Source organism: Ambystoma mexicanum, chromosome 11 (genome assembly GCF_040938575.1).
Source record: "Ambystoma mexicanum isolate Mex_15411 chromosome 11, UKY_AmexF1_1, whole genome shotgun sequence".
In the NCBI taxonomy this organism is placed as follows: domain Eukaryota; kingdom Metazoa; phylum Chordata; class Amphibia; order Caudata; family Ambystomatidae; genus Ambystoma; species Ambystoma mexicanum.
In genome coordinates this window covers 1025399902-1025424765 of record NC_090934.1, presented here as the reverse complement: position 1 = coordinate 1025424765, position 24864 = coordinate 1025399902, and the positions used below count along the sequence as shown (strand labels likewise).

Genomic DNA, 24864 nt, shown 5'->3' with positions numbered 1-24864 from the left:
AGCATTGGGTTTGCCAAGCCAGCTGTCAGGAGTGTTGGCACCAAGTGTTGGACGTGCATAGAAGTATGCTTGGGGAGAACATGCAATAAGTGGTTGGGGAGGGGAAGAGGAGACATGGTGGACTTGTGTCGAGTAATATTCGGTTTTACAAGCTATCCGGGCAGCCTACTTGTAATTTCCTGTACGTATGCCCTTTGTGCAAGAGCTCCGTTGCTTCCCAACTAGGTTTATGCTTGATAAATCCCACTCATCCAAGGTGCCTTCTGAAAGGTGGGAGCATTGAGAGTACTGCTATGAGGCATGAGAATCAGTCTGCAGATTAAGGTACCCTGCATTCTACAATAGTATGGAGTGGGGCACTGGGTGTGAGTTACACCGATGCATGGAGAGGCTGTGTTTTCAGCCATTTTTACACAGACCTGTTCTTGTAGTCTGGCATAGGCTTGTGTTTAAAATACATATGTCACCATTGCTTTGCATGACTTTGTACTCCAGATTCCACCTAAGCTTGTGTGCTTTACTAAAGACGCTTAGCAAGGGTTATTGTGTTCTTTCCTATGCAACCTGGTCATGGGCCTCGGGTTTCCCTAAACTGCAGACCTTAATTAGGAATGTCTGTGACTGTTCCTAAACTGTAGACGTGGTCTGAATTAGGGATGTCTGTGGCTGTTCCTAAACTGCAGACATTTTCTGTATTAGGGATGTATGTGACTGTTCCTATACTGCAGACATGGTCTAAGTTAGGGATGTCTGTGACTCTTCCCAAACTGCAGACATGGCCTGAGTTAGGGATGTCTGTGGCTGTTCCCAAACTGCAGACATGACATGGTCTGAGTTAGGGATGTCTGTGACTGTTCCCAATCTGCAAACATGGTCTGAGTTAGGGATGTCTGTGACTCGTTCCCAAACTGCAGACATGGTCTGAATTAGAGATGTATGTGGCTGTTCCTAAACTGCAGGAATTTTCTGTAATAGGGATGTCTGTGACTGTTCCCAAACTGCAGGCATGGCCTGATTTAGGGATGTCTATGACTGTTCCCAAACGGCAGACATGGTCTGAGTTAGGGATGTCTGTGGCTGTTCCTAAACTGCAGACATGGTCTGAATTAGAGATGTATGTGGCTGTTCCTAAACTGCAGGAATTTTCTGTATTAGGGATCTCTGTGACTGTTCCCAAACTGCAGGCATGGCCTGATTTAGGGATGTTGATGACTGTTCCCAAACGGCAGACATGGTCTGAGTTAGGGATGTCTGTGGCTGTTCCTAAACTGTAGACATTGTCTATATTAAAGATGCATGTGACATGGTCTGGGTTAGGGATGTCTGTGACTGATGACAACAGTCAGAGACCAGTTATTGCTCACAAGGAGTAGCTGATTCAGCATGAATGGCAGCATTTGTTGGTCTCTCAGACCCTATCAAAGACTGCGCAAAAGAATAGAGGACGCGTTTATCTTAATGCTAGGTAACTGAGCCGTCTCCCGGAGAAGGTGGAGAGCTGAAATGAGAATAAATGAAAGCTGGCAGCAGAGAAGGGAAGGGCACGGGACAAAGTCTGCTCCAACCGTAGCCGGATGCTGAACTAGTTTAGAAAAGTGAACCTTAAGCCCCGGAGGAGGGGGTTGCACACCATGGAGTTTCCTGAATTACTGCACTCCTTGATAGGGAAAGAATCCTCTTCATAATTTGAGTTGAAAATGATTGGAATAAAAGATTAATGCTTCATCGTACAGCAGTCTGGAGTCAGACTTGCAGAGTGAAGGGAGTTCATGTGTGGGGAGATGGTAACCCCTTTTGGGATTCCACGTCAGTCTGGTATGGAAACGCCGTTTTGGGTGGAGACGCTGAGTAAGTTATTGATTACAGTGGGTGTGCATGTCCTATCAAGGGGCGGGGTGGGTCCGCTCTGATTCACCGATAGGACATGAGTTGCCCAAGAGCCTGGGTCTACCTTGTGCAGCTGCTCCAGTTCCCTGTTAGGGGTAACCAGGTACATATGAAGTGTCCAGAGACAAAAGGTGGACTGAAACATGTGGCATGCCGTAGCTTCTTCTTCATTCTCTCAGGGAAATCACTTTGTACAGCTCTGAGGAGAAGGAACCCTAGGGCAGGCTGTTGAGACCCGTTTTCACAGGCGATCTAGGCTGGCAAAATGGCGAGGTGCTTCAACACACTCAAGGATGAGACCACGTGGGTGGGTCCCGTCCTAAGTCTGCACAGTGTGGGGGGTATTAGGGAGTTGCACATCATGTGCGAGACCTGCTGTCATGCCGCCTAATAGCCATTAAGTGGTGAACATGGCATGTGACTGACTGCACCAGTGCCACTGGTCTTACCGATGCACCCCCAGTATTGGATGTACGCAACCCAATCCTTATTGGGCTTTAAGACACACCAGCTTGGCAGTTTTCTAATTTAGCCCTAGCCAGTCAGGGCGCCCATGGGCTGTTGGACAATCTCGCCGAATTCACTGTGGTCCAGCCCACTCCTGAGATCCCAGAGAAAATGCATGGAGGGAGTTAAAAGCTGTGATTGTGATCATATGAGGTTGTTGGTAGGCGTTCAGACATCATCGTCCTTGTAAAATGGGCAGGCTGGCATAGCTGGTGTTCTCATCACGCGCCTCCCCAGAGACAGTTCCTGAAAGTTCCTGGAGTTGCGGATGTGAGTTTTCCATAATTCTGCTGCTTAGTATGCGGCCGACTCGTCTGTCTGCTGCTTTGGGACGTATCTGGATGGCTTATATTGGTACCTGCTTGATTACAAGCAGTCTTTCATCATTTCGCCAGAGGGGAGCTGCGCATTGACACCTGTATCATGTAATGTGCCTGGGGACTTTTCAGTGGAACATTTCATATGATGAGACTACCCATGCTGTTTAGAGGCAGGCCGGCCTTTTGGCAGTGAGGCGATGGATCAGTGCCTCTGAAAGGCCTGCAGGGCTGGGGTATATGAGCCACTTGTCCCGCAAGCATTTCGAAGCCGTCATCTGGTGATGGCACTATAGGTGAGCCAGCCTCGGTTGTGGATCTTTGGACAGAGTGGGTGGATCACTGTCCTCGATCAATGAGTGATTGGTTAATCAGTCCTCTAGCACCTCTCTTCAAATACTCAGCAAAGATCTAAATCTGGCCCATGTCCGGAGTGTGACACTCACCCAGTTCTTTGCATTCAAGCACTTCAAGAGTTGCTTTTATAATGGGCGAAGCAAAACTCCAAGCACCAGAGCTCAACGGATAGCACCTGGCGCAGGACATCTTGAGGTCTCTGCAGCCGCCATTGCACCAGGACTCAGGCGAGTATTTATTTTTTTATTTTATTTTTTTGCTTATACTGCGCCGAAAGTCCACAGGCATCAGGGCACAAAAGTAGCTGCTAAGTGGCCCCCAAGTGGCCCCTTGTCATCTGAGTTGCCTTCCCCAAGTCCCTCCTTTTTAGCCAACAGCACTTTGTCATGATGGATCCTGCTGGCCCATGCTTCTAATGGGAAAAGTAAAACGTGGTGGACGGACATACCTGGCTAATGCTTTTTCCCTGCTGGGAATTCCACTGAGTGACATTTAATTGCTTTGTGCTTCAACTTTAATCCGGTCTGATAGCACAGAGAGTAGAGGGCTTGCTTTGACATCTGTGCAGAACCTGTTGACACAGGTTCGAATCCCGGCAGGGTCAAACGCAGCCTTTCATCCTTCCGAGATCAATAAATGAGCACCACACACCCGTTCAGATGCCCGAGGGTTTGTAGCACTATATAAATGCTAAATGATTATTATAACTCTGTGCCATTGGAAAAGGCGACCAACCCGTGGTATTGCCAGCCTTTAATTTGTGGGGTGCTCGATGCATAACTTGAGGTACTGAGCAACCAACCACGACCTTTCGAAGTGCACTCTTATCAGCGTGACATTTTCATTAAGTTCTATTAAAGGTTGGCATACTGATGTGCACGCAGGTATACAGGCACGCCTTCCCAGGTCCACCCTTACATGCCCAGTCAACATATGGCAAGAGCTTCTTCTTATGCCCAGGTTCAGCCTAACATTCCATTATACAGCTATCATGTGTCAGGAAAGACACTCTATGCCAAGGTTAAGTCTTGCTTGTCTGTACACCTCTACCATATGCCAGGTACACATTGATAGACCCACGCTCAGCCTCACATGCCAATGCTTGGCACCTTAACAATAGGTCTAACCCATGTGTTTGTCTCATATTCGCATATACCACTTTCATATGCTAGAGGAGTTTCATATGTCCAGGTTCAACTTCACGTGCACAGCTACAGCCATTTTATTTATTTATTTATTTGTTTGTTTATTTATTTATTGCTTGTTAGGAGGTGTAGACTCGGAGGCCCGTGTAAGACTCTTAGACCAGAAACATCTTTTAATGTCCAGGTTCAGCCTCACAAACCAGTGAAGCACACGTTGATAAGAGAATTTCTACATTACCCCAGAAAATTACCACGTCGATTTCCATACGTCCCTGCCAGGTGCAACGCAGGCAGCAGCAATAAACTCCTTATCAGGAGGGTTCTGCTGCCAGACGCTGGCCGAAAAATGATTTTGCCAAGGTTCTGGGGGTCTTAGGATACCCCACAAGCATTTATACTCTTTTTCTATTGTGACAGATATTCTGCCACAGAAGAGGGGATATAAGGATGCACCGCTAGGTCAGACCCCGCCCCCCCTCACCCCGACCATACATTCTGCACTTTTACCCATGAACAGTTTGAGCTGCTCACTTAGAAAACCAGGAAGCAATGGAAGGAAACGCATGTGTTTTGGAAGGGGGCTGGGGGGGGGGGGGGGGCGGGGTGGATTGCTCAAGGCTAGTTTGCATATAGCAGTTTCCTTTCTGCCATCCCACGGAATGGAAGGCTACCCAAAGAGTGGTTAATAAATGCTGGCCCTGTGGTTTCCATTCATCGCTCTTCTTTTTTCTTCTACTTCTAATGAGAAAAGCAAAACTTCAAGCTCAGGGGAGCAAATGTACTTCAAGGGACATTAGGCCAATTGGCAGCTTTCAAAACCCAGTGATCAATCTTAGCCTTTTCACAAAACGAATGTAGATGAAAGAAAGACCTGATTATTGAGGCCTTGGGAGAGAGTTTGCATCACCCACATGGGCCATTGTTTGCCAAGGTGAAAGCGAGAAGAGAACCCAGCTGTTTACAAGTCGAACTGCAATTGTAAATGACTCCTGTGGCTTTCCCTCTAATGATTCTTAACCCCGCCTCCATTTGCAAGAAGATGGCAGGGTTTGTTGTTTACCAAGGCCCCATATCCGGGAGACTCGAGCACAGAACTCATCGGATGCTTTGTTCACGGAATTCATGCCCTTAGCAGTGGCCATGGCCACCACGCTTGCAGGCCAGGAAAGGCAGGCGGGTTCAAAGGGGACTCGTTTCCTATAGCTTTGACGCCCTTCCTTCGCCCCCAGACCCCCATCTTTAAATCGCCAGCTGCACCAAGGCAGTATCTAGAAGCAGGCACACCGTACGAAGTGTTCACTTATGCACAACTGCATGCAATCCTGTGTGTTTTGAAAGTTAAACCAGTATCCTTCTATCCTGTACTCTGTTGGGCCCAGTTACCTACGGGTCCAGTGCGCCATACAAATGAATAAACAAACAAACAGCTAGTTGTAGGGTTGTAGTCACTCGCATTAGGGGGAATAGCAATAGTCGTCTACGTTTATTTTTGGAGAGTGTGGTGTTGTCCCTTTAAGATGTGTCATGACGTGCTCTATACAAAAGAAGCTCAAGCCGGCACGTGCAGCAGTACAGCAGCAGACACCATGTTTGGCACTTCTGTTTCTCATTTACTGGGTGTGCAGGTTGATGCTGTATGACCACGGTACTGCAGCCAGCTGCTGATCTGGGAGATCCCAGATCAGTGTGTGAAGCCTGGGTGCCCCCAGGCCACTGTCCAACTGTGTGATCACATCTCAGTTGTAAGCCCGGTTGCCCCAAAAAACTGTTGACTGCCGTGTGACCACGACAACTGAAGAAACTGCTGGGTGCCCCTAGAACTGATCGGGGCAGCCGTGTGCCCACAAACCACCCCATAACATTGGCAACAAAGTTCTGAGGCTCGCTGTGCTAGCTGTCGCCTGCCCTGCATTCTGTTACCGCTGAGGCAGGTAATCTGATCAGGGGGTTCATCGGTGCTGCGCTCCTCCTGCGGTGGGAGCCACCCTCCTGCTTCCTGGAGGCAGCTCCAACCTGAAAACGGTAAGCGATTCCTTTGATGTGTGCCCACGCTGCGTAGCAGTGAAAAGTGTGTTGCTCGCTCTGCATTCAGAGCTATTGACGAAATAAAGTGACTGCGCTCTCAGGCACTCTGTGGACGGAACTGGAAAGAGCACTCTCCCTGGGTGATCCTGGGCCAAAACGGTGGTGCATCAGAGGAGCTCCGAGATTGGAGCTTTGAAAAAAACCTGAGATTGCATGCTGAGCTCCGTGGTCAGAGCAGGACAAGGTTTTGTTTGCTCCGTGTTCAGCGCTGGTAATTGTAAGCCCAGGCCGTGAAAGCGCTGTAACTGATGCACTCCACCTCTCGGAGCAAAGCAAATCAGAAGGTGCCTTTGCAGCGACCCCCTGCTGGTCATTGGAGCCAGCAGTCTCACTCTGTCCTTTGTGCTCCGTAAACGGAGCTTGTTTAAAAATAATAATTATAATAGTATATAAGAGCAGAAGGTGTGCTTGAGTGCGTTATGAGGTCGGAAATCTAGGTTGTCCTTGTGCGCCGGGCCAACAGCTTGAAAAAGAATTGATCGTGCTCTGGGATCAGGGCGTACTGAGGAGAGAAAGTGTGTGGGCTCCTTGCTCTTAGCAGGGAAAAATAAAATAAAAACTATTAACAAGACTTACCCTGCACTACTCTCTGGGATCAAAGCTAAAAGGAGTGGGAAAAAATCTATTTGTGCTCTGGGATCAGAGCCAAAAGGGACTGCTTCCCCCGCCGAGGTTGCAGCTCCAGTGAGGAGTGCTCGTGCACCTGGGGGGAGGGCGTCTGGTTTTCAGTCAAAAAAAGAAAGAAAAGGAGGAAAGGTCGTGCCAGATCACTTTTCAAATGTGTGCCCGAACACACAAGGACCACACAATCTCAGGCACTCGCAGAAATTGAACTGGGAAGCAAAACCCCTGCTATCGCCGTGGGAGATGACGGGGATGAAGCAGACAAGGCTGGCAGAGCGCCCCTCAACAGGGACAACTGACACAGTTGAGTGAATTTGACATAGTGGGGGCACCATCCAGCCTTGGTGGACCTCATAGTTTGAAATGCTGGAGCTATACTTCGAGGCTGTCCAGGTCAGTGATCGGGTGAAACGGCCAACCTGGCTATACTCTGCGGGTCCTGCAGTTCAAATACTGTTTAAGACACTTCAGGCCAGCCAGAGATCTCTCATTTTCAGTCGCCATTGAGGTACTAAATGAGTACTTCATGCCCATGATCAACCGTGACAATGAGCGGTTCAGGCTAAGGTCAGCAAGGCAGGACGAAGGAGAGAACCAGGAAGCATTCCCTCGAAGGTTGAGGCACATTACACTATTCTGTGCTTTCAGCAACAATGAGGACGATGAGATCAGGAACAAATCATCTTTGCCTGCAACTCAGCCAAATTGAGGAGGCAGGTCCTCAGAGAGCCGCCTGGTATAACACTGGCGAGGATCCTGGAAATGGGGCAGGCCATGAGCTTGCAGAAGTAACAGCGTCTGCCATAGACATTCTCATGCAGAAGGTGAAGCTGGAGGAAAGTTGTGCAGTGTGAAAAGCGCAGGGAAGCAAGGCCTTCAGGAAAGGTGAATGGCCCCGGAATGATGTTGGCGTTGGAGGTGCCTCACCCTTCCCACAGTGTGGATGGGACCTGCCGCACGCACGTGAGTGTCCGGCCAAAGCACACACATTTTGGAGGTGCGGAAAGGCTGACCATTTTGGGAGGGTCTGTTGGGCCCCATCACCGGCCACCCAATCAGCCCTATCACAAGCCATCCCCTCAAGGGATTATACCTGACAAATTGACCGCCCAGACCATCTGTTGCTCAGCTGGCACCACCAGAGGGAAGAGGGCCTATATGCAAAGAAGAAGAGGACGGGGATGTTTTCTTCCTATTATGTGCCCAGGAAAATGATCAGGAGTTTCACCAGCAATCAAGGGGGGAAACTCTGTTAGAGGACAGGAGTAAGACTCCTTAGAGTGAGACGTTTGAACCAAGGCTCTAGGGTCACCAGTTAATGAGATCACTGTTTGCCCCCTATAACAGAATGGGTGCACGGACTGGAAAGCATCCACCATTGTAATGTTAGTTCACATGGTTACTGTTGTTTTCTTTGTTATGAAAAAGGAGTGTGGTGTTGTCCCCTTTAAGATGTCACCTCATGAAATGACACGCTCTAAATAAAAGGATCTAAAGCCGGCACGTGGCAGTATAGCGGCAGACTCCATGCCTGTCACTTCTGTATCTATGTCTCATTTACTGTACCTGAAGGTTGACGTCGCATTGTGGGGTACATTTAAGGCCCACATTCCTTTCTATGTTCACTACTTACCCCTGACCCTTTTAGGTGTGACGGTCTGTCTTGATTGCCTATTATTAGGCATGTCCACAAACCTCTTATCGCCACCTCATTTGAGGCTGTGAAAACAGATCCCTGGTCATCAGTCATTCATGTCAAAACTCACCCTAGGTTGTGTCTCAGTGCTAAAAGACAGGCACGCGTAGGTTCATATGCTTATCAACAGGATTAAAGATATACAACCAGGAATTGTAAAGTTCTTACACTCAAAGAGATACCACTCTGATGCATTCACTTGACATAGGAGTTATGTTAATGCATTTAATATGATCCCCTATCTTCTGAGGGTTCTTATTCTCATTAAACAAGCTAAAGCAGATATAACATAGCATAACATCACACCTATGGAAAAGATTGCTATGTGGGCAAAGAGCATGTTTGAATGTGTAAGTACTAGAAAAGGTGATGGTTTTAGTTTAACAGCATGGGTAACATTTATCTCTCATTAAGCTATGCTGTACTATACCATACCACACCATACTATACTATCCAATACTATACACCATCAGTCTCCATGCACCTAGAAAGCTCCCACCTGTCACTTATGTTTAGAGTGGATTGTGCTTCAAATGAAACAGCTCCTTCTTGGGTTGACGAGTTCTGTTTAGTTGGGACTGGCTGTCTTGCGCCTATGCTGCTGCTGCTCTGCCCTGAACTCCTCCCCAGACCCTCAAGCTTGAATGGACTGACAGGTCTGCTGGGCTTCCTGCTTTTCCTTCCTTTTACTTATCCTTGTGCTGGGAAATCTATCTGCCAAGTAACATGGTTGCCCTGCACATGTGAGTTCGTCATATCCGCTATTTGGAACAGTGGGGAAGCTAACATATCACTTTGTTCATTGGCGGTGGAACGCCTATGTAAAACTACATTAAATGTCCTTTTGCACCTCAAAGTGAGATCTCTGCACCTGTTTAGTAACTGCCTTCACTCTATGGCATTTGTGAAGATCTATAACATTATGCACTTTATGCTTCTGCAGGCTATATTAGCCGGTTGTCTGTTTATCAAGGGATTTCTATCTCCCTTGTTACCCAGTGTTGTCCATGGTAACCTATGGCCCTTGATTTTGTGGATGTGCAAGATACTTCTGTTTATGTCTGTCAATTTCCTGTTCTCGAATCCTTATCAGATATAACACTTTACCCGTGTGAGTTTAAAAGGCTGCTCTCAGATAACACCTAATGGTGTGAAGTTAACCAGGCTGTTAGCTGTCATTTGTTGTCAGCCAATCTGCCAGAGCAGGAAAGCACAATTTCCTGGACATCGGCTGAACATGCAGAGCCCACGAACACTTGCTCAGCTAGTGCCGCACACTTTGTGTGCATCATGAAATTACTATGTTAAAGTGCGGTGCATGTTTGAAGAACACTTTTCATTGCTACAGGTCGTATAAGATATGAAAAGCTGTCTTAAATTAGTTTGAGTTCATGTCAGGTCACAATGTTCACACAGCATTCTGTTTAACTCCCAGCAAGTCCATTGCTGAAACAGTTGGCAGGAGACCCTTGGTCTGCTGAACAGCGTTTGTCGTGATTTCCTAATCGGACTCACCTGCAGCTCAGGAATTCTACAAAAACAGACTGAGACACGCTTGCCCGCGCGCTCCATGTAAGTCCCAGCAAGTCCATTGCTGAAGCAGTTGCCAGTTTGCGTACCAAGGACCGTGGTCAGTTAAATTCCCTTTTGTAATGTATTACTGTACCATGCCGGCAGTCCAGAAGCCATACCATCTCCACATTGGAAACAGCTCTATGGGAAAGTGCAAATTAGAGTGCAGCAGGAGCTTTAAAAATCATGTACACAGCAAGATACACGCAAACGCTTCCACCGAAGGCAATGCTGCTGCAGTATACGTCACCCGCATGCCATGTCTGCCTCGTGCCAAGCAACGTAAAATCGCAGCATTCATGAGGCCCTCTATATTGCTACCACATACCGTACCTCGAGTGGAACCGATGAGGGACATTCATTATGTCCAAACTCATGATGAGACTGCAATGTCCAACCCTGTAGACAATAATAATCTTCTTAATCTTTGCCTAAAGTTGCAAAGGGACTCTATAGGTGATTCCCTGTATGCAACGAATAAGACTCATTTGAATCCATCAGAAAATATAATTGGGACTGCATTAACTGACTCATCCAACTTGTCTAAATCTCCTGATTTTAAGGAAATATCAGAAAGTGTGCATGCTTCATCTTCTATGTATGACACCCCTTTCAGGTCTACTTCCACTGGTTCCTCTATTATGATGTTCCCTACTGAAGCGGAATCAGTGACTATGCTGAAAGCTATTTTATCCTTGCGTTATCATTTATACAATGGCCAACAAATGCTGAAAGCAGGGCTTGCAAAGTTAGTGGATGTGGTGCTGGAAGCACATAAATATGAACCCAGCCAAACGATCAAGGGGACAAGACCATTGGATGAAAAACAATATGTCGATTGGTCATATGGGTCTCAGGATTTAAAGAAACGATTTCATCAGAAGATTATTCATACTCTGCAGTGACAGAATTAAAAGCCAATGCAATTGGTGTTCAAAACACTAAGATCCAAACTGAAACTAAGCATAGCCAGGCCAAAGAAAGCATTAAGCACAAGCTACAGAGAAAACAGGGCCCTACAAGAAGGCATTATAAAAGGCAACGAAGAGCCGAACCCAGACGACAATGAGCAATTAAGAACAAACAAGGAGTGGTGATGATTGAACCAACTATTAATCCCCTGCCAAAACTTCATCTAGCACAGGGACCACAGGCTTCTGCTCAGTTAGCTCTGACTAACCGGGATGTTGTTCTTTGACCACTGATACTTATATTTCTAACTTAAATGGCCAGCGGTCAGAGGCCAGAATGGAACATTAGATGTTTGGCTGTTAAACCAGGGAACTAAACTACCATAACATCTGAACTAGAGAATGTAGATTCCCATCATTTTGTTACAGCTGCCAGTGAACTCAATAAAATTGAAATTCTGCCACAAAGCGAGCTATACTCCAAAAGTAAAGGCCATGAAATGTTAGCTTTTGATAACAGTGCTTTTTAAATTGAACTTGTCTTTTAGATCTTTTACACAGTGTCCCAAAACTTCAATTAATTTCATCCAAAGACATTATCCAGGTTGCACCTCCATCCAGTCATAAAGAAGTGAATTGGGCTCTGGTTCATCTGGTTTCACCTATGTTAGTTGAAATTATTATGGACAATGCTCAAGTTTTCCCCACTGGTTGCTATGACTTTCAACGGATACCAGAGATCTATCCTAAACCTATATTGCCTGCCAGAGAGCCTTTGAAAAGAAATCAAGACAGTCCACAAAGTAACGACCTCAAGGACATTATGAGAAAATTATCCCCAGCGCCGGAGGGCATAACAGGTTTCATAGGAAAGACCACCAGGAGCAACGAAGGGGGGGCAAGAAGTCGGGTGTGACCAGAAAATTCTCCCCAAGAATCCCTTGAAATGTTAACTTGGAATACTTGCAGTTTTAATTCATTTGTATCTAATCCAATTGGTCACATTTTGCTAAAAGAATCTGATGTTTTTGTTTTCCAAGAAAGATGGTTGGTACATAAATTTAGCCTAGACAGATAACTAGTAATAAAGAGATCACTGTTAGCCCAATTGGAAGGTAGGCCCTCAAGAGGCCATATTATTGGAGCTAAAAACGGTCAAGCGCTGGAAGAGTTTAAATCAGACTCAATGGGCCTTATTATAAGATGTGCGGAATGGGTTTACGGCGCCGGTTATGGTGCTGGCGCCATTAAACCCACTCCGCACTATTACGAGGTGCCCTCGCGGGACCCGCTGTGGACGTCTGGTTTATCCAGACGTCCATAGCGGGTCCCGCGAGGGAACCAGGGAGCTAACAATGGGCCCATTATGAGTGGGCCCGTTGTTAGCTCCCTCCCCATTCTCATTGAGCCCTATATGGGCTGAAATGGGAATGGGGAAGGACCGGCCTGGGTTCCCTGAAGGAGGAATTACCGGGCCCTCCATACTCAGAATGGCCCGGTAATTCCCTATTTAGGGAACCCGGACACGATTTTGGAGGCAGGCATGGCGCTAATAGCGCCATGGCTACCTCCAAAGTCGTAATGTGGCCCAATATCTCAATTTGTGCTTGCTGGAACTATATCCTTCAACTCTCATACCCTTTTGGGCCGGACATTGCTGATTAACATGACTCCCTAGGTAAACACAACGGAACATATAATTTCTCATGTCTAATACATCTTAAATGAATGGTCAATAATTAATCCGGGACGCATTTTATAGTCATGGGTGACCTCAATTTTCAAAGGTATCCCCGTAAGGAGGCTGAGGTTTGTCTTAAGAAGAATCTATGTGAGGTTAGATGATCTCTTGATATAGCTATGGAGCATGACTGTCCTAATTGTGGCACTTGCCTATGGGAAAATTGTATTTTAAGTTGGAATTTTTTACAAATGTATACAGATACTACTTCCACTAAATATGGACCATATGCCTGGCCCATGGTTGGTTTATTTATAACCAGCATACAATGGCCCTCACAAGCAAGAATGAAATCAATCACATTTCTATGTTGACTTGGAAAAAAAGAATTACATTTTTGTACCACTCCTATCAAAGAAATTCCAACAAAACTGAATCAAGAAAACTCTGGTGATAGTTTTATAATTCTTGTTAACGCTATTGAACATCGTATAAACAAACTAAAAGGCTCTATAGCCCCAGGGCCAGACACATGGGCCAATATAGTCTTTAAATCAGACCCTAGAGGATGGTCAACAGTAATAGAAAACATGTTTTCCCTAATAATTAGCAGTGGCCATATCCGAAATCCATTCTCACTCCAATTCATAAGAAGGGGCTGAGGTCACTACCTGAACATTGCTGTCTTTTGGAAATGGTTGACTCTTTGTCTAAAATGTTAAGAAATATTATCTTAAAGTTATAGAATGAACTGAGTAGATACGCTTTGTATCGATCCCTAGATTTTACAAAATCAATTTTGATTGTATTTTAATTCCTTGTATTCATGATGATGTGTAATATGAATTATGTTATGCCATGATTTTATTGTAAGTTCTTGTTAGTTCAATGGTACATTTACCAACATACCTTAAAATAAAATGTCTTTGTATTTTACTTTAAAATGTGTGTTCTGCTTAATCGAATTTTGCAGAATTGTTGGCCGGCTTATGTGTATTACCCTACTACCGCCCTTTGAAGGTGTTTTAATTAGGTGTTATGTTTTCTGTTGTTGGCAGGTGGAGAAGAAGAACAGGTTGGCAGGTGGAGAAGCGGAACAGGAAACAGGGAATATTCACACAGGGTAAGAAATAGTTGAATATCATATGTGAATTGTATGTGGAATTGAACCTCAGTGGTGTTCAAGCCCCCCTGTATAACCACCCCACTGTTATCAAAGATACTCATTTTGTTTATCTTAGAAAGATGAAAGGATGAGCTGCCCCAGCTGGGATTCCAACCTGTTATCTGCAGCATACATGTATGTATATAGCTGCATCAATCACATCAACCCAGTAAAAACTAAATGGTTTTCTTGGGCTTGAAGTTGAACTGTGTGACAGGCGGTTATTGCAGTCAGAGCTCAACCTACAGAGAAACCTTACTGGAACATGTGACTTTCTGGTTATGCAGCACTAGTAGCATGTACACACCTGAAGGGTATTTTGCCAGTTTCTAGCTTTCTATGTATATATGGTGTGCAGCCTGGCAAGGGTTGCTTGTGCTGCAGAGTTTACCCCATTCTGTACAGAGAGTACATGGGCAGACCGGTTTCTAGGGGCGGGCCAAGCGAGCGGCTGACCGGGGCGCAGTGGGAGAGAAGGGCACAACAGGGGCACATATGCATCTACCCCAAGTTGTCCGGTGGCGACGACCCTAAACAGCGCACCATGAACACAAGTGCCACTGTTGTGCAGAGGCTAACGCAAGGCGATCCCAATGCAGTCTCTTAGGTGTCTGTGAATGAATCGCCTGGAACAAGTGAAGCCTGCGAGTGGGCGGGCTTGCAGCGGGTCTGTAAACAAAGAAATAGGACACATGCGGTGAGGCTGAGGCTCAGCAGCTCACGAGAACAAAAAGGTATGATTAGTTGCACTGTAACTCCGATCAGCAATTGGTGAGCCCGTTCTCCCTCTCTCCCCCGTGCTCTGTGCACTAGACAGGGGGAAGGCTTCCTGAGAGCTTGTTATAAAGTACACAAGTTTCTTTAGTCGTGCACTGACGAAAGCTGAGAATTCTTGCAGGCTCTGTGCACACAGCCTTTTTAATTCGTACAAACCCATGAGTGCAAAAACGAGGACCAAAAAATACATACATCTTTGAAAATGATGCTGTAATTTAAGCAGAAATAATAATTGTAAATGGCTTTGCTCTTTTCATGTAACTTTTGTACCTGGCCGTTTATTAATTTGTATTGTAACAGCCCGACTGTTCAATTTGCTTGTAACCTTGCAGAACACGTTTTTCTAAAGTGCAATTTGTCATTTTATTGTCATGTTATTGTATGCTTGTATAATTTGTTGTCGTTATGCCGATTTCATATGTCTGTTCTTCTGTAACAATCCTATTTATCAAAGATATTGCTCGTGAATATACACGATTTCAGAGATGGTTTGAGCTATAGCAGGCACATATGGGACAGGTCAGAGCAGGATGAATGCGTCTCTTAAACACACAGTCGCTGTATTCATTTAGTAAAAACAGTTCCTTGAACACATGCAGTTGTGACTAAAAACAAGGAAGGCTGCCAATGTCCCTTCGAACGGACCATATAATAGCAGGTCTCGCCGCCGCTTCCATAGGACCTTCCCATTGATGTGCATTGGAGTGGGTGCATAGTTTGGATGGCCATGACATGGCAGTTATACTTTTTAACTAAAGGTGAGTCTCGCACCCTGACAACTGGGTTCCAGTGGCATAGCACAAAATGTGGGGGCCCCCCTACGAGCCTTGCTGAGGCCCCCCTGCAAGGCGAGAAAAATTGGCTAAAAAGCCAGAGTGTTTGCAATTGTTTTGTAGAGTAAGACCAATACAATTCATGGAAGTCACCAACAGTGCACAGGAACATTAATGCTTTGCTATTAAAAATGCCATGCCACATTGAAATCATGTACCACTGGTTGCACAATGTAGACCAGTGTAGACTCGTCATAAGATTACAGTAAAGCATGCCAGGCCACTTTTAGACATACCTAGACTGGTTGCATCAAAATGCCAGTCGAAGCAATAAGACTCATCAAGAAGAGAGCACATATTCAAGCCTGGGCCTCTGCAGCCTCTAACAACCCGGCCAAACTCTAAAATCTGCAAGGAACTGGTCAATCCTGTTGCGGTCTCTACCTCTCCTGTTCCCTCCCAGGCCCTCTGTATGGCTCTGTACTCTCACTTCTCTGCAAAAACTCATGACATCCTCTTCCTCTCACTCTTCCTCTCTCGGCCCCCATTTGGCCATCTATACCTCTCCTCCTTTCTCCTCTTTCTCTCTGACAACACCTGACGAGGCTTCTAGACAAGTCCGATCTAGGAAAGTGTCGTCCAAACAGGTGCTCCCCTGCTCCTCCATAACCATCAAGGACCATATTGGCACCCTCACTCCAGCATTGGCCAATTTCTGTAATCACTCTTTTGCCACTGGAACGTTCCCCTCTCACCTTAAGCAATCACTTGTGTACCCACTCCTCAAGGAGCGGTTTGCTGATCCTACCTGCCCAGCAAACTATTACCCAATCTCCACCACCCCTTTCCTGGGCAAACTCTTGGAAAAACTGGCAATCTCCCAACTTACTCTCCACACTGAATCTGTTGGTTGTCTACATGACCATCATTCTGGCTTCAGAGCTGCCAGAGGCACAGAAACTGCTCTCCTGAACACACACAAAGATCTGCTCTCTAACTTTGATTCCAGGATTCCTTCCTAATCCTCCTTGATCTTTTCTCTACTTTCGACACAGTCAACCACCCCATCCTGATCAATCGACTATGTGAGAACCTGGGCATCACGGATCAGGCCCTGGAGTGGCTGACCTCCTTCCTCTTGGACTGCCCCTCCCAGGTCCAACTTGGTCCCTTTCTCTCCGCCATCTCTCTCTCTCTCTACATGTAGCATTCCCCAGGGCTCTATCATCTCGCCCTGGTTTTTCAGCCTCCACTTGGCCCCTTTGACCCACCTGATCTCTATTTTCTCCACTAACTTTCAGTTTTATGCGGATGACACTTGGCTTTCCTTCAGGCTCCTCTCCTCTCTCACTCATTCCTGACTGTATATACAGGATTCAGGATTAGTGCACCTCCAACAATCTCAGCCTTACTGCCAGTAAGACAGAGATCCTTTGCCTTCCTGCGGGGCAAAAAACCTTGGTGTCATCTTCAACTCCACTCTCTTTCCCTCCTCATATCTCAGATGTCACCAAGAAGTCCCACTACAAGCTGCTCCTCATAGGGACTGTTCCCTTTCTTACTTTCCCCCAGAAGCTCACTGTCTCCAGAGCCATGTTTCTCCCTAGGCTGGACTAGTGCAACAACCTCATTCTCAATTTGCCTTCCTCTACTGTCTGCCCACTGTAACTAATCCAGAACAGGACTGCAAGACTTATCCTTGGCCTCAAGTTCAGGGATTGTATCTCTCCAGCCCTGTAATGTCTCCACTGGCTCCTGGTGGTTGCAAGAATCAAGTGCAAGACCTTTTGCATTGTCCTCAAGGCTTTCTAGGGTCGGGGCCCATACTACATCCAACGCTCCCTTCCAAAATACATTCCTTCTCAAGACCTTCCCACAGCTACCTCCAACTCTCTAAGGGTTAGATGCTTTTCCAGGCAGAGAGGTGGGGGAAGATCCCTCTCCTCTGCAAGTGCCTCTCTCTGGAATGGCATCCCTGCCCCTCTCAAACTTGAGCAGACCACCTGAAGTTCCAGAAGCAGCTCAAAACTTTCCTCTTCTGCTCTGCTTTCTCTCTCTCCCTCCCCTGCTGACCTACATGACCTACCTGTTGTCTGTTGTACAAACTGGTTGCTTGGCTACCCTCAGAGTTTCACTGAGTCCAGGCTCTTTCTTGATCAGTCACCCTTGCACTGCCTCTGGGTATACCCTGACTTAGGGGCTGTAACTGTAACGCTACAGTCCCTTGTTCTCCTTGCACTACCCAGAGCCACGCTGCCCTGGCTGCACTTACTCAGAGCATTACTGCCCTGTTTTCCCCTCCCCTCTTCCTTGCACTTACCCCTGTGTTTCCACTTGCATGGATCTGAATTACACAAAGCCTAGTAAGATTGTTTGTCTTGTCTCCCTCTATCGTCCCTCCTTTGTCTTGTCGCGCCTAGAAACACTTGTGTAGAGGGCTGTTATAAATGACTTATATCATATCATATATTTTATCACAGATGCCCAGAAAAATATACAATGCCACCGTAAGAAACGGCTAGACTGGCAGCACCCAAATGCCAGATAATTACATCAGAAATGGGCAGTTAAACAAATCACACCAAACTGAGGAATGACTAGACTGGCTGCACCAAAATGCCTCTCTAGCCACTGATTCCACATATCATGCCTGCTTAGCCTGGACATGGACAACCATCATGATTTATCGCACAATCCATCCTCCCACACATTCCCTCTCCCTCCCACATCCTACCCCAAAGCTCCAAAGTCTGCTCCTTAGCCCAGAATTACCTTCACGTCCCTCTTCCTTGTCCCAAAGCTTACGTATGAGGCTCCTTGACTCATAGGTAAGTACTGGGATGAGGAAGAGTGGGATTAGGAGTAATACAGGCAGCTAAGTCAGGCATTACCTCCATGTACCTCTACCTTGTCTCAGTACTTTTGTATGAGGCAGAGTGCCTCATACACAAGCACTGCCTTATACTCTTGTACAGGGATGAGGAAGAATAGGGCCAGGAGTAATGATGATTACCAATAAGTAATCAAGACATTAAACACAAGTAGTGGCCCAAATCCATTGAGTACACTGGGCTTCAGCACTCCCCCCTGAAATGTTGGGTTATGTTCACTCAACCTGGCTGACCCTCAAAGCAGTTGCTGGACAGAACAGGACACAGATATTAAACGGAACCTATGTTTCGCTGTTAACAAGGGCCCAGAAATTGCTAACGTAAAGCATTTCACTATCAGTACCTGCATTCAAATGCCAAATATTTTAGGTAATTTAAATCGTGATGTGGGTTTAGTACGTGCATGCCAGGGGAGTGATTGGAAGGGTAGCGAGGGAACAGGAGACCGCTCATTCTCACAGCAGTCCATAAGTGGGCACTTTCAAGGAGAGAGTTAACTGCTTGTAAAATTGAAGCTGCTCTAGAATAGTCTCATTAAAATGTGTAAAGAAGTTAGATTCCCCACACAAATAAGTTTGCCCCTCCCCCACTGCCCGTGAAGTTAGCGCCTCTCCCAACATTTGAAGGATTAGCCCCCCGAAAAGTAGCTTTAGTTGCGCCCCTGAACACAAGCACACATACCATTCACCATATACACACACGCACACCCAACCATCCATGCATTTAAGTGTGCACTCTTTCACGATACAGGCCCACCCAAGCAGCCACCCCTACATTTAGGTGTGCACCATTTCACTATAGAGGCCCACCCAAGGAGCCACCCCTACATTTAGGTGTGCACCATTTCACTATAGAGGCCCACCCAAGGAGCCACCCCTACATTTAGGTGTGCACCATTTCACTATAGAGGCACAGGCACCCAGGCACTCACCCATACATTTAAGTGTGCACCCTTTCACCACACACTCACACAGGCAACCACGTATACATTTAAGTGTGCACCCTTTCACCACACACTCACACAGGCAACCACGTATACATTTAAGTGTGCACCCTTTCACCACACACTCACACAGGCAACCAAGTATACATTTAAGTGTGCACCCTTTCACCACACACTCACACAGGCAACCACGTATACATTTAAGTGTGCACTCTTTCACCATGCAGGCACACTCAGGCAGCCACCCATACATTTAAGTGTGCACCCTTTCACTTTACAGGCACACATGCACCCCCAGCCACCCATACATTTGTGTGCAACCTTTCACCATACACTCACACACCACGCAGCCACCTACACATTTAAGTGTAAACCCTTTCAAAATACACTCACACACAAACATGTCATGGGGTTAAGGGGAGCCCTATTACTTCAAAATAAATTGTTTCTTTTAAAAGTCACTGGGACTTCATGAAAAAATTATTTCCGTTAAGGACCGAACCATAACGGAAATAATTTCTTTATGAAGGCAGAGTGACTACAATAAGAAACTTTCTTTTTGAAGTCATAGGGCTCCTCCGATCCCATGACATGGAGGCCTTCAGGCTGGGGTCTTCCATGTCATGGGTTGGGGGGAACCCTCGGACTTCAAAAAGAAAGTTTCCTTTTGTAGCCACTCTGCCTTCATAAAGAAATAATTTGTGTCAATGCTGACATGAGCTCTTGGGCGGCCGCTCTGCAGAGTGAAGCGATCAGCGGCACTGCTGAGGCCAGCTGTGACACTCACAGTAATGGAAGCCTTGGGTGGGGAGTTAAAAGCTGCAGTGGTCACCCCACTCCCCCCCCCCCCAGGACTGACTGTAGGAGTCGAACTCGCACTGCTCGATCGTGATGCTGTCAAGGCTGGGCGTCCAAAGGAAGGAGATGGAGAAGAGCAAAAGAAAGGAGGAGAATGAACGAAAAACAAAAGGAAGACTGGAATAAAGAAAAAGAAATGAGTGAAAGAGGGAGAAAATGCAGGCAGGAATAAGAAAGTGCAATAGAAGGCGAACGGGAAATCACAAACAGTAGACTGAGAAAGAAGGAGGAAGGAGGAGAGCAAATATGTACAGCAATGTACAGAGGTGGAAACAGTGGTCTTAAAAAGGGGAGATGAATGTTACATTGCAGTGTTGGGTGGGTGAGGGGGTCTGCCGAGGCGGAGCCAGGATTGCCTAACAAGTGGGGCCTGAAGCTAATGTAGTTGGGCCCACCACAGTGACATGAACATCTGTAAATGCCCACAGAGCGCATTTTGGGTAGACTTTGCCTGATCAGGCCCTACCCTTTCTACGCCTCTGGGGGTTCGGCTGGGGCTTGGGCCTTGATTGAGTCCTGTGTATGCCTACACAATTCCTTTTGCCATCCCTGAGATGGTGGAGCCTCTAGCGGTGGAGGATCCATGTGCTGCCATGTTTGTGCCAGAGGCAAGATGGCACCTTGATCCCGAGAATGCATTACTTTGGGGGTGCTTACGTGCTGTTTACAAATTTTGCATCTTGGGAGTGAGCTACACGCACTGTTTTTTGTTGTTGTTTGCCCTGGACAGCATTTGTCCTAGAAACTGCCCTGTACACAGAACAGTACATGTGCAGCGAATGCCAAGTGAACTGTCTTTAGGCAGTTAATAACAGGTGTTCTCGTGACACAAATGCATTCATTTTGTTTTGTAAAACTACTTCAGAGCGGTCAGGCCAGGTACAAGAGGGGCAAACAAAAGAGATGACGGTACAGAAAAACATAATACAAACTTAATTCCAAATAAAGTTTCATCATATGGCGGGTATTTTTTAGGAGGAAAAACAGAGAGGCAATTTGTACTCCACCATGACAGTACAGCATTGCACTGTAGTAGACTATAGACTATATTGTAGACTATAGTGGCATGCCTGCCCCCCCTAGCGCTCCCCCAGCATAGCATGAATGCTCCTGACGTGTCAGTGGCATCACAAATGTAGTCATTACAAGATGTCTGCAAAGTCTGTAAGAAACTACAACCGGACGCGGCTCGCGCCACATTCCTGTTGGGGGTCTGCCGGTGCTCCTGCTCGTGATGCCCGTGAACACCCAAAAACCCCCCACAGACTCAGCCTCAAGACATCTGCTGTGTTCGGGCTCCCCGGTCGCACTGCTGCGGCCGGGAACGCCCCCTTTATTTATAGTGCACGTGGTGGAGTGCAACGTCACTCCGCCGCGTGCTCTTCCCTTAAAGGGGCAGCACCACAATTCCCTGAAGGTGAACCCCCAACCAACATTGTCGTTTTTCTTGGCTTTGATGGAGGAAATTTCCAGTCGGGTTTCCAGGGGAGCTTATAGGGTTCCCATGAGGAGGCGTTTTGGGCTGGCAGAGGCAGAAATGGGTGGCAATGACAATAAGGATTAGCATGGAGATGCGCAGGCAGTGTGGGGGCACATAACCAAACAACACCTACACATTCTGTGTCCCTCCCCATAAGGCATTCCTTCCTACTCCCGATCTGTAGTTCAATGCAATAGCTGTGGCTCATAGGTGTCACGAGCGGCACCTAATATGCCAAACTCAAAAGTGCTCTGGTGCTTTGCTTATTTGCATGATTTTAAGAAGTCCAGAGGTCACCATATTCACGAAGGTGATCTGTGTGTCTCTGGGCACCAGCTCAATGCCCATGTCAGGTGCATGCCTCCCCCAGTACTGTAGGATAGGCGCATTTCACTCTGACTGGCCCTTTATAGGCAAGACATTGTTTGTGAAAATATGAAAAGAGAAATAAAGCATTTCTATCCTGTTTGAGGGTGAGAAATGTAAGCATGGTATCACGGTTCACACCAGTGCTGTCCCATTGTTTATAAAAAAAATAAGCGTGGGAAGGTCAGATGTGACCCTCATGTTTCACGCATCCCAGTCGACCTGTTTCAGAAAGGCACATTTTAAAGTGACGCCCATTCGTGAATTTGAGATGCCGTGTAAAAGGGTGCAGAAATTCCCCTTTGACTTCCCGCTTTGCACATTTATGTGCAAGAATTTGTGCATCTGGGATGCACAATCAGTTGCCCTTTGTGAATGGGGCAAAGCCTCTTTCTGGAGCATCTCTTGCACCAAAGTACGTTTGTGGGAATCAGGCCCGGAGAGCGGCGAAGGTGGCAGGGATCTGTGGATATGTCCCACCATTCCAGCGCACGCCGCAGGACATCTCAGAGGAGCTCCGTGGACACCTCCTCATACACTCTGCAGTGCAGGTCAGCAGGATGGTGCTTCCTTCTGAGAGCTCCATGGACAGCTCAGTAGCTTGTGAGTGATGCTTGACTATAGCGGTGAGAGTAAATGTTCTCTCTAAGAACTCTGGGTATATATGCAAATTAGGACAGAGGTGCATTGCGGAAGCTCTATAGATAGTTCAATAGTCAGATGTTTCAGAGCTCTTGTGGACAATACATAGCTTTACCAGACCTGATTTTATCTTCGCTTTTGGTTGTCTTTAGCCCTACATCTATAACTGGAAAAGGCAAAAGTTCAAGTCTCAAAATGCAAAGAAGACATAAACAGGGCTGGAAGAATTTCTCAGGCCTAGCATAAGACAACCGAGGGCTCTGTCGTCTCTTTGATACATACACATTGTGAAAGCTCCGTGGACGCCTTGGTAGATGGATGCACATGTATGTGGTGAATAGACAGGTCGGGGACGTCTCTGTCCGTGGAGACTCCCAGTCAGGATACAGCTGTATTTTGAGCTGTGCACATTTCTCAGTAACATTTGGCTTCTCGAAGTTGGGCAGGGAAAGGGTGAACCTGTAGGTGCAATCTTTGACCCAGATGACTTAAGGGGAAGTGACATCACAGGAAGCTACATCCCAGTAAGTGGCCCCTGGATGATGAATTGCTAGGCCTAATTTCTAGAGTGACACCCTGCTTGCCCACTCCGGAATTACATTACACATGCCCCAGCCTGTATGTTTTTCAGGCAAACCCACAGAATAGAGAATTAGAAAATACATTTTAAGGCAGCTCTGTTACCAAGCTGCAGGTGGCCAGTCTGCGCCCTGGATGAGCTGGCAGAGCATTCCACCTCTCCTGGGCTGATGCAATGAGTTGGGTCATGCTCACCTGCTGGGGCCAAGGGTTGTTTAAATCCAAACTGCTAGTGGTCTTAAACCCAGGTAATCTCCCACACACAACACGAAAACAAACTAGAGCAGCAGGAGGCACCCCTGTGCTGCCAGTGACGGGAGAAGGGGCAATACCAAAGCAATGAAAGAGGGGGTAATCCCCAGGTCACAGGCACTGGCAAGCACCACCCCCATGGAAGATGAGTGTTCCCCTCCAGCCCATGGCATAACCTGGGTAACAGGTGAAATAGATCCCAAAATACAAATGTCAACGACTACCATCAATGGCCGCGCCCCTGTACAAGCTTCAAGTGTGAACAGGCAAAATATGGGCTACTCAATACATGACATAAGGCAAAATATAAAAACAAAACAATTCTCTCATTCTCTTTTGTATATTTGAAAGGATGATTTTATTATCCACATCAAATAAAAAGTAACAAAAAAATAAAACAAGTATACACATTAATTAATAGTACAACAAACATAGCATTCAAACAGATTAGCATCCTCTGTGTGTGTGCGGAAGCCATCCATTTTGCCCCAAACCCGGCTGAATCTTCCGATGCAAGCTCGGGTTCAGAGCAACCGGAGTTGTCAAAACACCTGCCACTGCTGTTTTCCACCCTCTCCTGCCTCCTACCCCTAAATTCAGCCCCACAACACCCCCCACCATCTCCTTACCTGAAATGGGTTCATGCACCCGGGCCACAACGTCCAGCTAACTTCCTGGTCATTGCCATGGAAATGGAAGAGGGGACCCGAGCGTAACCCTGCCTTCCATTTCCAAGGCAATCCTGACACTTTTTTTTATTGCTATTAGCACTTTGAGGGTTAGCCTCGGGGTGCTAATAGCACTGATACTGTGTTTTGCGGGCTTCATTGGCCCGGTAACAGCACCAGGGCATTAAGGCACGCCTAGCTCGGGCCTATAACTTGAGCCCCGGGCCGTTAACGCCCGGTGGAGCACGGAGAAAGCAGTATTATTGCTCAATTAATTAGTAGAACAAACTCACTAATTAATCCATAAAGTCTTGTCAAGTCGCAAACAATATGGCAATTCAAAACATGTTGTTCTAAAAATTATGATATATTATATTTTTTATTTTTTTAAAATTATTTTTATTGGTTTATACAAACCTTTAAAAAAACGGAACCACAAAACAAATCACAATAAAATTACAAAATAAACATTTTTGTGCAAACATAAAGAATTTATTTGAATATGTGAATATACATAATTTTAAAAGTTGTAAATTCAACCAAATGTAACTTTAAATAAGACTCTATGCGTTGCGGGCGGATGCCCTTCTTCAGAAGAGGACCCTTTTAGTGTGCAGCTTCTTAAACATGAACCATAAAGTATAGGCAACATACCGTATAAATGTCACTAAACATAGGAAGACTTCAC

General features: G+C 46.4%; 1 protein-coding gene across 9 annotated transcripts in view; it reads left to right on the top strand.

Moving 5' to 3' along the window:
- MEGF11 (multiple EGF like domains 11) overlaps positions 1 to 24864 on the top strand; it is a 2301522-nt gene that overhangs the window by 418560 nt on the left and 1858098 nt on the right. For 8 of the 9 annotated variants that reach the window (XM_069624261.1, XM_069624259.1, XM_069624260.1 and 5 more), the window contains one exon: positions 13866 to 13905. The gene's annotated coding sequence lies outside the window, so the exon portion shown is untranslated. Of the gene's footprint in view, positions 1 to 13840; positions 13906 to 24864 lie in introns of all 9 variants that reach the window. The other variant, XM_069624257.1, reaches the window with a different exon arrangement.